At 42.7% G+C, this 14,999-nt stretch overlaps 1 long non-coding RNA gene across 1 annotated transcript in view; it reads left to right on the plus strand.

The window, feature by feature from the left end:
• Positions 1-14,755, plus strand: part of LOC137239696 (uncharacterized) — a 98,616-nt gene extending 83,861 nt beyond the window's left edge. Inside the window, exon 3 of the long non-coding RNA XR_010949454.1 lies at positions 14,277-14,755. This is a non-coding gene — a long non-coding RNA (uncharacterized lncRNA). The remainder of the gene's footprint in view (positions 1-14,276) is intronic.
• Positions 14,756-14,999: the final 244 nt, after the last annotated feature.

Below are 14,999 nucleotides of genomic sequence, written 5' to 3' on the forward strand. Positions count from 1 at the left end.
TGAACTAATTCGCTCCATTAATCTCTGGTCTAGGTCGATGTAAAATATCGGCGACTGCTCGCGCTCTAACTCAGAATTGGTTGAGCCCACAGAAAAATACTTAAGGTTGGACTTGTGGAGAACTTCATGATGTCCAACTTCGTCATGAGCATGAAACGCGAGTAAGCCATAGGAAGCGAGATATTTGCGAAAGACGAAATTTCGCGACTTTTGACCTCGAATATCTCAAGAAGCGGACATGCGATTTTTTGTGACTTTTAATGACAGCTTTACACGTCTATTGCAGCTCAGAAGAGACCCAAACATTAATAGGGTTTGTCCTGACATTGTCAATTTTTAAAAGGAACACTGATACACTTTGATGACAGTCATGAAACTGCCCCAATTGAAATGTTACCAAACTGCGCACTTTAAGCTAAGATGCTTAGTTTGATGACCGTCACCGAAAACGTCATTTTACCTAAGGTGAGTAGTTTGATTACTGTCACCAAACTCATCACTTTGTCCTCCGATTTTCACTTTGATAACTGTCATCAAACAACGCACTTTACATCAAAGGCGATTGGTGACGGTCATCAAAGTAACCAGAAGTAGTTGAAGTGCGCACTCATGTTGAAATGTCATCAAACAACGCACCTTACAGACATATATATATATATATATATATATATATATATTTAAACCAATCGTCGTCTATAATAGAGTTGAAGGGGTGGTGGTGGGGGGGGGGGGTGAATTCTGACCTTTTTCCTTAACCCCTAACTGACTTACGTTTTGCTTTAAATGGAAGTTTTTTTTTGAAATACCAATACTCAAGTTTAACAATTTACAAATTTTTTTTCCTGATTATAATGTCGCATGACCAGTCGTTTGGGCGAATGGGCCGGAATACTACGTCCGGGAGTGCTGGAAATTTTAGAGGAAACCAGTACCGGGGTAGCAATAATAGGGGGGGTTTTCGAAGGCTAAGCGTCCCCTGGTGGTGCATACCTAGTAGGTGGCCGAGATGGAGGTCCTCCGGGGACGAATGCGAGCTCGGACCGAAATGACCAGCACGAAAAAATGGATAGACCAGGAAGCACCAGCAATTTGAACGCACCCCTGATAAACCCGCATAATACCTCGGGGCTAATGACCAATGTGTCGACATATGCACTGGACGGAGCTGATGCTTTGCCATTGAACCATGGGACTTTTGGGAGAAGCTGCAAGCGATAGGGCGCATACCCCAGGGATCCCTACCGAAGATCTTCGTGGAGATTCGTGGGTGGAAGTGTTACACTAGCTTTTCCGGGCCTCGCAGGAAGAAATGAGGAGGGAGATGGGGACGATTCGAAACAACATGGACGAGCTCAACGCAGCTCTCGAGTCTGCTCAACAATCCATGAATTTCAACAGGAACTCAATTAGAATGGAACGTAACCCACTTCCAGCGGTTGTAACCCCAATGAACCCTGCTCCGAGCAACATAGTTGTAAAACCCCAGGAGTGGAAAATATCGTTCGACGGTACTGGAAGCGAGGCGGATTTTCTGTTTAAGCTAAACACCCTGTGTGAGCGTACACAATGTCTTGACGACCAAATCATGGCTAGTTTCTACCTATTTCTTTCTGGGCGAGCCGAAGGGTGGTACTGGTTGTTTACGAAACAAAACCTAAACGCGACATATGCATTTGTGTGCTATTCATTAAAGAAAGAGTTCGGTACTCTGAAAGGTGACTACGAGATCATGATGGAGATCTCCGTGCGTAAGCAGAAGCTAAGTGAGTGCTATGACGTGTTCCACACGGACTTAGTCTCTTTGAATGCGCGCTTAAGAGAACCAATGTCAGAGGTCTTACTGATTGACATCATAAAAAGGAACGTCAAAAGTAGTCTTAAGCTGATGCTCTTCAACGCGGAAGTGAAAACCCTTCATGATCTACGCGACGTAGCACGCAGACGAGAACAAGTGCTGAAGGAAAGCAAGTTATTGGGAACCACTTACTCGGGACGTCACTTGAAGGAGGCCCGCACGATGAGGATGGAAGGCGAGGACTGCGAAGCTGACCCACAGATAGAGCCGTTGGAGTATCGACGCACCAGGAAACCGGACTATTCAGAAATCTAGTGCTGGAATTGTCAGGCTATGGGGCACTCTTATATTTACTGCGAGGAACCCATTGGGATTCCGTTTTGTTTTAAATGTGGGTATAAGGGAGTACTTACTCCAAAATACCCTAGAGACCATCGCAGGCAGGGAAACCAGTACCCGAGAGAGAAGACGGGGGAACCTCGTTCGGTGTCCTAGCCCCCATACGAACCAGTGCTCGAGGCGTCGTCCCGTGCGCTGAACCAGAGGGTGGGTGTCTCGCAGGTACAGGGCTGCTTCCGAGGAGTAGTAGTACCCTGAGTAAAGAATACCCAAAGTTAATAGTAACTTTCCCTGACAGTACGGATAATTCCAATAGTTCTGAATCCGACAGTCAAACGTCCTCATCCGCGATGGGCGAAACGACAAGAATTCTGCAACGCCAGCATAGGGATGCCGCTTGCCAGACGCATTTTTCACTTAATCTAGAAGAAAGGGAACATAGGTATGAGCAAATAAGACATGCGATCTTTGAAAATCAACCGGTATCAGAAAATATTTGAGGTGCAGGAAAAGATATCACCGGAGAGTACAGGAGCGTAGATTGCTGCAAACCACCACATTAATGCTTACGGAGGATGAAAGGCCTCTCGTTAATGCAAAAATCAAAGACAGTTTTATTGTGGGGTTATTGGACTCGGGAGCCAACGTCTACATCCTGGGAAAAATTGTGAAGAATTTCTAAAAGATAACGGCTTCGATTATCAACCCCTACATGCGTTCATATATACCGCGGGTGGCAACAAGCAAAAAATCTTAGGTTCGATATCTTTACCGGTCACCTTCAAGAATACCACAAAGGTTATTCCTTTTTACCTTGTTCCTTCACTTATCCAAGAAGCTTACTTCGGGGTTGATTTTTGGAGAGTGTAGAGTGTAGAGTGCCTAGAGGTTAGCAATGAAAAGGACGAAGAACTTAATCTCCATGATCTGTCACCAACCCGGATAGGAGATTTACAGAAAGCCATAGAGGCGTTTCCTTTCTTTGAAAAGTTAGGTCTTGGGCAAACAAAGTTAGTGGAGCATCACATTGACACTGGTGATGCTGTTCCTATAAAAAGGAAACATTTCCCTCTTTCGCCACCGAGGCAAGCCGAAGTTTTTGGCGAGATAGAAAGGCTACTCGAATTGGGAGTTATAGAGGAATCGAGTCTCCGTGGTGTAGTCCTGTGGTACTGGTCCGGAAACCAGGTAAAATTAGGTTGTGCATAGATTCCAGAAAGGTCAACGCGGTAACTAAGAAAGACTAATACCCGCTGCCTCATATTAACGGCTTATTGAGCAGACTGAAGGATACGCAGTTTATTAGTGGCATTGATCTGAAGGACGCGTTCTTTCCCATCAAATTGACGGAGTCCTCCAAGGAAAAAACAACATTCGCGGTTCCGGAGAGGCCCCTGTACCACTTAAAGGTCTGTGCAATGGACCGCAGACTATGAGTAGGCTGATGGACAAGGCAATCCCTTCGCTCTACGGGAGAATATCTTCGTCCACCTGGACGACCTGAAGACCACCTTAAATTGCTGGCGGAAGTGGCAGAGTGTTTGACCGACGCAGGTCTGACAATAAACGTGAAGAAGAACAAATTTTGTCAAAAAGAAATTCGATACTTAGGGTACTTGATAGGCAGCGGGTGCTTGAAAGTGGATGCAGGGAAAATAGAAGCGATGCAAAACTTTTCGATCCCTAAATCCCCTCGGCTGGTGCGTAGGTTTGTGGGCATGGCAAATTGGTACAGGGCATTTATTACCAATTTTGCTGACTTGGCAGGCTCCTTGACCGACTGCCTTCGTAAGTCATCAGGCCCCTTCAAACTTACCGCTGAAGCTATAAAGGCCTTCGGAAAACTTAAAGTAGCCTTGAGTTCCGCTCCTGTCTTGGCCCAACCCGATTTTTCCAAAATAGGTGTTGGCGGAGTGTTGTTCCAGGTCGATGATGAGGGCGCTGAGCATCCAATCGCGTTCGTTTCGAAAAAGCTGAATAATGCTCAACGCAATTATACAGTAACCGAGCTGGAATGTCTCGCCGCCATAGTCAGCGTGAAGCGCTTCCGACCCTATGTTGAAGGATTACCGTTTCGGATTATCACGGACCACTCCAGTCTCAAGTGGTTGATGACGCAAAAGGAATTGAGCGGGAGGCTGGCGAGGTTGTCGCTTCTACTGCAAAGATACGACTTTAGAACAGAGCATCGCAAAGGCACCCTGGATGTAGTACCCGATGCGCTTTCGCGGTTTGATGCCGACGAGTTGACTTTCATTGCGACACCCGGGGAAATAGATTTAGTCTCTCCCGAATTTAACATAACGAATATCTAGATTTGATTAGGACCGTCACGGAAAACGAGGAGTCGCTTCCGGACTTAAGAGTAATGGATGGTGTCATTTTCAAGAGGGTTAAATTTCGCAAGGGTGTGGAAGGTGAAGAAGACTCGCTATGGCGGTTGTGGTTGCCGAAGGGGCTAACGGAGGAAGCCGTGAGATTGGCACATGAGGCCAACCAGGGTTACCGTGGGGGGTGGCAGAAAACCTTGGAACGCATTAGGCAAAAATACTTCTGGCCACAGCAGGCTAAGGACGTCAGGGACTACGTCCAGCGGTTTGAAACCTGCAAAGCGGTAAAATCCACGAACCAACAGTCAAGAGCACCTATAGGGAATACCTTTGCATCCAAAAGGCCATTTCAGTGGTTATATTGCGATTTTCTAGGGCCTTATCCGCGATGCAAACGGCGAAATGAATTTCTTTTCATAGTTCTGGACCATTTTGCAAAGTATGTTTGGCTAAAGCCCATGCAAAGAGCCACAACTGTTAACGTTATAAATTACTTCGCTTCAGAAATTTTTCCAGCTGTAGGGGTACCTGAATTTATTCATAGTGACAATGTTAAACAGTTTATCTCGAAAGAAATGAAACAATTTTTAGAAAATTATGGGGTGACACACGTGAGGACGGGGTTATATTCTCCTCAAGCGAACGCCTCAGAACGAGTTAATAGAGAAATTGTTTCTAAAATAAGAATTTTCCTGAAGGATAAACCAGACCATACCGATTGGGATAAGCATATACCCGAAATTTTATCAGTCTTGAGAAGTGATTTCCATACAGCGATACAGTGCTCTCCATACTTCGCATTATATGGTCAAAACATGGTTCAACATGCCTCCGAGTACAGTATTTTAGAGAAACTCGACAGCCTTAGAGAAGACCAGGTTACAATAGCAAATAGAGCCGACAAGTTGATAAATATTCGTGAGCAAATCCGTAGTTTAGACCAGGCAAGGGATAGGGGAATAAGCACCTATAACAAGCGCTCTAGGCAAGTCAACTACAAGGAAGGTCAGGAAGTTTTCCGAAAAAACTTTGCTTTGAGTAACTTCAAACAGGGCATTAACGCCAAATTCCTGCCAAAATACCTTAAGTGTCGAGTGCGCCGAAGAATAGGCAATGCGTTGTATGATCTCCAGGACCTAAACGGGAAATTTATAGGTCGCTTCCATGCTTCGGATATTCGTCCACAATAAACCAACAAGAACGTTTTTTTTTACTAAATTTACAAAATTGGTGGTGTTCACACGCGTTCTCACGGTCAAATGAAAATAATTTATTACATCTAGTCGAATCTTTTATAAATTTTGGAATAAGCTTTGACTTTCTGCATTTTAAAAGAAACTTAATACTAGATCTAATTTTCACTAATTTCTTTGATGTAATTTGATATTTATTTATCACTGCTCTTGCTTTTACATAGTTGTTCCTTATTTCTGCATATCCCATTTTGAAGTATTTGTAGTCGGTGTATGCTCACGGCGTGCCTTCCATTTTTGTAAATATTAGTTTGGCGACCTTTCTATTTCATAAATTTTATTTTTTTTTTATTTGCCGGCTTGAGGTCTCATGTTTTAAATTTAAATGTTTTAAATTTTTAACAATATATTTCGGTTATGCACGACAACCGTCCTCAGGGTGAACTATAAACAAACAGAACACAAAATAACATATAATTTACATCAAACAACAATTAACAATTGTTAAAAAAAACTTCTTAAACATTGAAAACATACATTTTTGACACGTCTTTCCCTTTGTACGTAGAGTTGTTAACTATTTTTGTTTTTTATTAGATGCCTATAGGAGAGCGCGGTGTTTGCTACATCTGTTTTGTAGTTAATTCTTGTTTTAATTGGTGTGTTTAGTATATGCAGCATTTCCAGTGTGAATCTCTTTCCATATTTTTGTTCTTGTTGAAGTACTATTGTTTTTTCGAAATTCGGGCAGTGCTTTCTCGTTGCACAATGGGTCGTAAGTGCGGTTTTTTGGTTATTTATATTTAAATCATTACAATATTTAAAATCTGATTTATGTTGTGCTAATCGAGTCTTTAATTTAGATTTAGTTGTTCCACCATATACTTTGTTGCATAATTCTTTGTCGTTTCCGTTACACGGAATTTGATAAATAATGTTGCTTTTTTCCATTTGCGGTATTTTCGATTTCGTTTGGTTAAACATACTTTTTAAAGTGCTCATAGGTTTGTGTGCTATTTTAATATCTTCTTTATTATAGATGTCAGATGTTGATAGGCGCTCAGATAATTTAGGTACATAAGTTAACGACTTGAACATTTTCGGGTTTACCTCTCTACGTTGACTATTTGGTGATTTATATCTTTTTAAAAGAGTTTTTATAATTTTATTAGGAAAATCATTGGCTTTTAACAATATCTTTATTTCATTTTCTATGTCATTATTGTAAGTGTCATCTGTAATATTCATCATTCGTCTTATACAGCCCATTGCCGTATTTATGATCATGTTTTTCGGATGTTTAGAATAATAATTTATAATTCTACCCGATGTTATGTACTTATTATACCACATTAACTTCAGTTGATTTCCTCGTCGTATTACTATTGAATCTAGATAGGGTAATTTTCCGTCGTCCTCGAGTTCCGTAGTGAATTTAATATTTTTTTGTCAAAAGAATTTAGTGCGTCAAGTATGTTTTGTACCTCGTTTTCATTGATTTTTGCAAAAAGATCGTCCACGTATTTAGTTAGTAATCTTGGTTTTCGTGCTAATTTGTTCATCGCATTCTCCAACAGTTCTTCCATTACAATATCTGCAATTATTGGGGAGGTTGATGATCCCATCGGTAATCCTTTTAGTTGTGTATATATTGTTTCATTATATTTAAAATACCGATTATCTTTAATGCAGAACTTTAATATTTCTATGAACATATTCTTAGGCATTTTCGAATATTTTTCTATTGTTGGCCACTTATTTCTTATTATGTCAAGTGCTAGATGTCGGTATATTAGGGAGCAATGAAACTGCGTCAAAGGATATAATCTTTTCATCGTCATAAATATAAGAGTTATTGATCTTTTCTTTAAAGTCTTCTGTGTTCTATATATTATATAATGAACTGGTGGTGACGTTTTTTAAAATATCTGCAACGTATTTGCAGAGTGCGTGTGCTGGTGATCCCTTGGCCGAGCTTCTGGTCTTAATGGTGTTCCTTCTTTGTGGATTTTCTGCAATCCATATATCCGTGGTGGTAGTGCCGTTGTAGTCGTAAGTTTATTTCTATCTGCCTTCGAAACTAGTTCCGTTTTAAAAAGTTTATCTACAAGACTATTATTTTTATTTTATAATTTTAAAGTGGGATCTGAATTCTATACATCTATACATTCTATACATCGTCAGGTCATTTAATATTTCATCAATTTTATTGTTATAGTCATTGAGTTCCATTGCTACAGTTTTGTTTACCTTGTCAGAAGTTAAAATACGAATCTTGCCATTTTTATTTAGAAATTTACGTATACGTCCCACTGTATCTAGTACTGCCCGATCTATTGCACTTTGCCGTGTTGTTGTTGTATGATCTTTTATCAATATTGCTAATTTTGTTCGCGCTTCCTCTTGTTGTTCTTTGGTTTTGTGTGTTTGTTTAAATTCTCACCGTCAGCTATGTATTTGAATAATGGAAAGCTCTTATTTTCTATTGGGATCGCGAACTTTGGACCCTTCGATAATAGAGCTTTTATATCAGCTGGAAATTCTACTTTGGTTTTGTTTACAAACCACTCATCGCTTTTGCTGTTGTTGTTAACCAAGATGTCATTTCGTTTATTTCGGAGTTTATCGTGTTTTGTTTCTTGTTTATTTTTCAGTTTCCTTGTCAGTTTGTTGGCAACATTATATATGTGTCCGCTAATTGGGGTTTTATTTTTTTTAATGTTTAGAATTTTTTAAATATTTTTTTCCTTTTATTTGCCGAATCGAATTTGTGTTGTTAACATGAATGGTGTGTGTGTCTTGTAAGGACTCCAGCTCATCCCACGTCTCAGGAAGTAGCACAGAATACCACTTGGATTGTGACGGGTTGAGCTGGGATTAAAAGCGGCACTCATTCCTGTCCGACGAGTCTGGGGAACGGCCTCTGGAACGCCCCATCCATTGCCGCGGAGGCAGGAGGGGTGTCCAGGTTGAATTGACAGAAGGCCCCAACACCCCCAATCAGCCCCAGGGGTGGACCTTTTTCCTTAACTTCTAACTGACTTACGTTTTGCTTTAAATGGAAGTTTTTTGTTGAAATACCAATACTCAAGTTTAACAATTTACAAATTTGTTTTCCTGATTATAATGTCGCATGACCAGTCGTTTGGGCGGAATACTACGTCTGGGAGTGCTGGAAATTTTAGAGGAAACCAGTACCGGGGTAGCAATAATAGGGGGCTTTTTCGAAGGCTAAGCGTCCCCTGGTGGTGCATACCCCAGAAGGTGGCCGAGATGGAGGTCCCGCGGGGACGAATGCAAGTTCGGACCTAAATGACCAGCACGAAAAAATGGATAGACAAGGAAGCACCAGCAATCTGAACTCGCCCCTGATAAACGTGCATAATACCTCGGGGCTAATGACCAATGTGTCGACATATGCACTGGACGGAGCTGATGCTTTGCCATTGAACCATGGGACTTTTGGAGAAGCTGCAAGCGATAGGGCGCATAACCCAGGGATCCTTACCGAAGCTCCCCGTGGAGACTCGTGGGTGGATGTGTTACACCAGCTTTTCCGGGCCTCGCAGGAAGAAATGCGGAGGGAGATGGGGACGATTTGAAACAACATGGACCAGCTCAACGCAGCTCTCGAGTCTGCTCAACAATCCATGAATTTCAACACGAACGCGATTAGAACGCAACGTAACCCACTTCCAGCGGTTGTAACCCCAATGAACCCTGCTCCGAGCAACATAGTAGTAAAACCCAGGATTGGAAAATATCGTTCGACAGTACTGGAAGCGTGGCGGATTTTCTGTTTAAGCTAAACAGCCTGTGTGAGCGTACACAATGTTCTGACGACCAAATCATGGCTAGTTTCTACCTATTCCTTTCTGGGCGGGCCGAAGAGTGGTACTGGTTGTTTACGAAACAAAACCTAAACGCGACATATGCATTTTTGTGCTATTCATTAAAGAAAGGGGTCGGTACTCTGAAAGGTGACCACGAGATGATGATGGAGATCTCCCTGCGTAAGCAGAAGCTAAGTGAGTGCTATGACGTATTCCACACGGACTTAGTCTCCTTGAATGCGCGCTTAAGAGAACCAATGTCAGAGGTCCTACTGATTGACATCATAAAAAGGAACGTCAACAGTAACCTTAAGCTGATGCTCTTCAACGCGGAAGTGAGAACACTTCATGATCTACGCGATGTAGCACGCAGAGGAGAACAAGTGCTAAAGGAAAGCAAGTTATTGGGAACCACTTACCAGGGACGTCACGCGAACGAGGCCCGCACGATAGCCCCGGACATGAGGATGGAAGGCGGGGACTGTGAAGCTGACACACAGATAGAGCCGTTGGAGTATCGACGCAACAGGAAACCGGACTATTCAGGAATCCAGTGCTGGAATTGTCAGGCTATGGGGAACTCTTATATTTACAGCGAGGAACCCATTGGGAATCCGTTTTGTTTTAAATGTGAGTATAAGGGAGTACTTACTCCAAAATGCCCTAGAGACCATCGCAGGCAGGGAAACCAGTACCCGAGCGAGAAGACGGGGGAACCTCGTTCGGTGTCCTAGCCCCCATACGAACAAGTGCTCGAGGCGTCGTCCCGTGCGCTGAACAAGAGGGTGGGTCTCTCGCAGGTACAGGGCTGCAGGGAGGTGATGGGATTCCGAGGAGTAGTATTACCCTGGCGAAAGAATACCCAATAATAGTAACTTTCCCTGACAGTACGGATAATTCCAATAGTTCTGAATCCGATAGTCAAACGTCCTCATCCGCGATGGACGAACCGACCAGAATTCTGCAATGTCAGCATAGGGATGCCGCTTGCCAGGCGCATTTTTCGCTTAATCTAGAAGAAAGGAAACATAGGCATGAGCAAATAAGACATGCGATCTTTGAAAATCAACCGGTATCAGATAATATTTTGAGGTGCAGGAAAAGATATCACCGGAGAGTATAGGAGCGTAGATTGCTGCAAACCACCACATTAATGCTTACGGAGGATGAAAGGCCCCTCGTTAAGGCAAAAATCAAAGACAGTTTTATTGTGGGAAGAATTGTGAAGAATTTCTAAAAGATAACGGCTTCGATTATCAACCCCTACATGCGTTCATATATACCGCGGGTGTCAACAAACAAAAAATCTTAGGCTCGATATCTTTGCCGGTCACCTTCAAGAATACCCCAAAGGTTATTCTTTTTTACCTTGTTCCTTCACTTCTCCAAGAAGCTTACTTCGGGGTTGATTTTCGGAGAGCATTTGCGTTAGCTCCCGAAATATTCCCAAGTGTAGAGTGCCTAGAGGTTAGCAATGAAAAGGACGAAGAACTTAATCTCCATGATCTGTCACCAACCCGGAGAAGAGATTTACAGAAGGCCATAGAGGCGTTTCCTTCCTTTGAAAAGTTAGGTCTGGAGCAAACAAAGTTAGTGGAGCATCACATTGACACTGGTGATGCTGTTCCTATAAAAATCAAACATTTCCCTCATTCGCCACCGAGGCAAGCCGAAGCTTTTAGCGAGATAAACAGGCTACTCGAATTGGGAGTTATAGATGAATCGAACTCTCCGTGGTGTAGTCCTGTGGTACTGGTCCGGAAACCAGGTAAAGTTAGATTGTGCATAGATTCCAGAAAGGTCAACGCGGTAACTAAGAAAGACTCTTACCCGCTGCCTCATATTAACGGCTTATTGAGCAGACTGAAGGATACGCAGTTTATTAGTGGCATTGATATGAAGGACGCGTTTTTTCAGATCAAATTGACGGAGTCCTCCAAGGAAAAAATAGCATTCGCGGTTCCGGAGAGGCCCCTGTACCACTTAAAGGTAATGCCCTTTGGTCTGTGCAATGGACCGCAGACTATGAGTAGGCTGATGGGCAAAGCAATCCCTTCGCGTCTACGGGAGAATGTCTTCGTCCACCTGGACGACCTGATGGCATGCAGTACGTACTTTGAAGACCACCTGAAATTCCGACACCTAGGTTACTTCATAGGCAGCGGGTATTTTAAAGTGGATCCAGGGAAAATAGAAGCGATGCAAAACTGTTCTATCCCTAAATCCCCTCGGCAGGTGCGTAGGTTTGTGGGCATGGCAAATTGGTACAGGGCATTTATTACCAACTTTTCTGACTTGGCAGGTCCCTTGACCGACTGCCTTCGTAAGTCATCAGGCCCCTTCAGACTTACCGCTGAAGCTATAGAGGCCTTCGAAAAACTTAAAGTAGCCTTAAGTTCCGCTCCTCTCTTGGCCCAGCCCGATTTTTCCAAAGAGTTTGTAATCCAATGCGATGCTTCCAAAATAGGTGTTGGCGGAGTGTTGTTCCAGGTCGATGATGAGGGCGTTGATCATCCAATCTCGTTCGTTTCAAAAAAGCTGAATAATGCTCAACGAAATTATACAGTAACCGAGCTGGAATGTCTCGCCGCCATAATCAGTGTGAAGCACTTCCGACCCTATGTTGAAGGATTACCGTTTCGGATTATCACGGACCACTCCAGTCTCAAGTGGTTGATGACGCAAAAGGACTTGAGCGGGAGGCTGGCGAGATGGTCGCTTCTGCTGCAAAGATACGACTTTAGAATGGAACATCGTAAAGGCACCCTGAATGTAGTACCCGATGCGCTTTCGCGGTTTGATGTCGAAGAGTTGACTTTCACTGCCACACCCGGGGAAATAGATTTAGTCTCTCCCGAATTTAACAGTAACGAATATCTAGATTTGATTAGGACCGTCACGGAAAACGAGGAGTCGCTTCCGGACTTACGAGTAATGGATGGTGTCATTTTCAAGAGGGTTAAATTTCGCAAGGGGTTGGAAGGTGAAGAAGACTCGCTATGGCGGTTGTGGTTGCCGAAGGGGCTGACGGAGGAAGGCGTGAGATTGGCACATGACGCCAACCAGAGTTACCATGGTGGATGGCAGAAAACCCTGGAACGCGTTAGGCAAAAATACTTCTGGCCACAGCAGGCTAAGGACGTCAGGGACTACGTACAGCGGTGTGACACCTGCAAAGCGGTAAAATCCACGAACCAACAGTCAAGACCACCTATAGGGAATACCTTTGCATCTGAAAGGCCATTTCAGCGGTTATATTGCCATTTTCTAGGGCCTTATCCGCGATCCAAACGGCGAAATTAATTTCTTTTCATAGTTCCGGACCATTTCCAGCTGTAGGGGTCCCTGAGGTTAATGTATATATGTTATTCATAAACACTGATTCATTCTTATATTTTCATTATCATTATACTGTAGACTGTAGACTTATGACGGGTATTCTGACTGGACACTGCCTTCTGGCGTCACATGCCTTTAAATTAGGCTTGGTCAGTGATAGCAGATGTAGATAGTGCGGGTTGGACTAGGAAACGATCGATCACGTTTTGTGATCGTGCCCTGCGCTTCCCAGGCTAAGACTCCAGCTATTAAGAGTGATACAGCTGTGAGATCTAGAAGCAGCAAGTGGCTTAAGTCCTAGGAAGCCTCTAGTATTTGTCAAGAGGACGGAGTTATTTTATAACATAGGACCTGGTTGTTGATAGGGTTTTCAGAGTGGGCGTCAAAACAAACTTCTGGTGACACGACGGACTCGTTCAGTCTATGTGAGGTCTTCGTGAACCGGCCAGTTCAACCTAACCTATATTTTGGTTTGGTTTTTACTTAGAATCAACAGGTTAAGTAAGAGATGTCAGCTAACTAAGCGCCTTCAAATGTAGATGCATAAGGAACATGGGGTCGCCAGAACCTGGGCTGTTAAAGATACAGGATTCGCCACGGGTAGGTGAGGTTGACAATTGGGTTGGAGAAGCTATATATTGCGCTGGCAACCCATTGAAAGGGTTCCGATACACAACCCCTTGAACCAATGTGGTATTTTAGTCGCCTATTACGTGTGTATACTCTAAGCCCCCTAACCCGCTGGTGCCATGACAAGCGTGAGTGCACTTTGGGTGTCCCAAGACAAGTTCCGTCGTGCCTGGTGTTGTTAGGTGAGCGGCCAGACAGCAGGGTGCAACAAATGCACCTTTCAGTAGGATACCCTTGCTGAGCCAAGAAAATCGGGTAAAATTAGATGTAGCAAACGAGTATATTCTGTATCATATGATCAACTTGGAGACAACCAAACGTTTATTTTCCTGTCCAACACAGAACTGGTGGACGGCACTGCTGCTAAAGAAGGATAGGCGTAGTCATATCAATTCGTTCCCGGTTTACTCGGGGAAAGCAATTTTAGCAGTACTTTGCCCTTTTCAATTTGCACATCTATTCAAGAACTTCGCATAATGGATTAAACAGTCATCTGTATTTATTTGTTTTTGTAGCGAACATTATTAACTTCGTAACATCAAGTAACGCTTTTTATAATTTTATGCTTTCTATAAATGCAACAGCGAAGTATCTTCGGGTACCCCTGCCATCGGAAGATACCTTGGCATGGTGGAGGTTCACTTGAAGTTACTTTACAAGGGCTTGATTCTGGTTATCTGAAATCTCATTCAGTCCCTTGAGCCTTTGGCCTCTCAGAAAAAAGCTAATCGTGGAGTCCTATTTATAGAGCACTTTTCCGGTTATATTAAAAGCTTTTAATCTAACCTTACTGATATTAGTTTCTTTTTCATTCTAGGTAATTTAATTTTGACGATGTGCGCATAGCAATATTCCAAATATTTCAGCTGTGGCTGTAAGAACACACATTTGCTCAAATAACAGGAAAACTGCGACAACTATCCCTCCGCCTTTTTAATACCACATATATGACACTACCAAGCATATTATCGGAAAGGATCAAGGCCAAATGCTCAACATCACCTATGAATCGACTTTGAAAGCACGTATTGGGGCTGCCTATCTTCCGGCATTTTACCCGCAAAACTTATATGGCTCTGCAACTGATGTTGAACAAAACCAGCACAGGAAAAATTGGGCAGCATCACTCTGAGGTTCGAAACACGGTTGCAGAATGGGCACGACTATGAATGGACGTTAAAGTATTTATTTAGCTTGTACATATCAATATTTTATTTATTTATATATGCTAAGTTTATTAGGGTCATAAGGAAATAACTTAAATTGTAAAAACATTATAAATATGAATTATTTGTTAATTAAATATTATTTAAACAAAAAGGACGCATTTCATTCATGGATAAAGCGAATTGACAGAAGGTAACCGATACGGGTAAACGGCAAGCCAGTTACCCGTGTTGTTGTTGTTGCATATGTTTTTTTAGCGATAACGAAAACATACCTAATGTAGTAACTTTAAAATGTAAATAACATCGAGCGAGAAGGAACTTTGAAAACACAATAGGTAAGAGCAAGAAAGCGAGTCACACGTACACATATA

Source organism: Eurosta solidaginis, chromosome 1 (genome assembly GCF_040869045.1).
Source record: "Eurosta solidaginis isolate ZX-2024a chromosome 1, ASM4086904v1, whole genome shotgun sequence".
Lineage (NCBI taxonomy): Eukaryota > Metazoa > Arthropoda > Insecta > Diptera > Tephritidae > Eurosta > Eurosta solidaginis.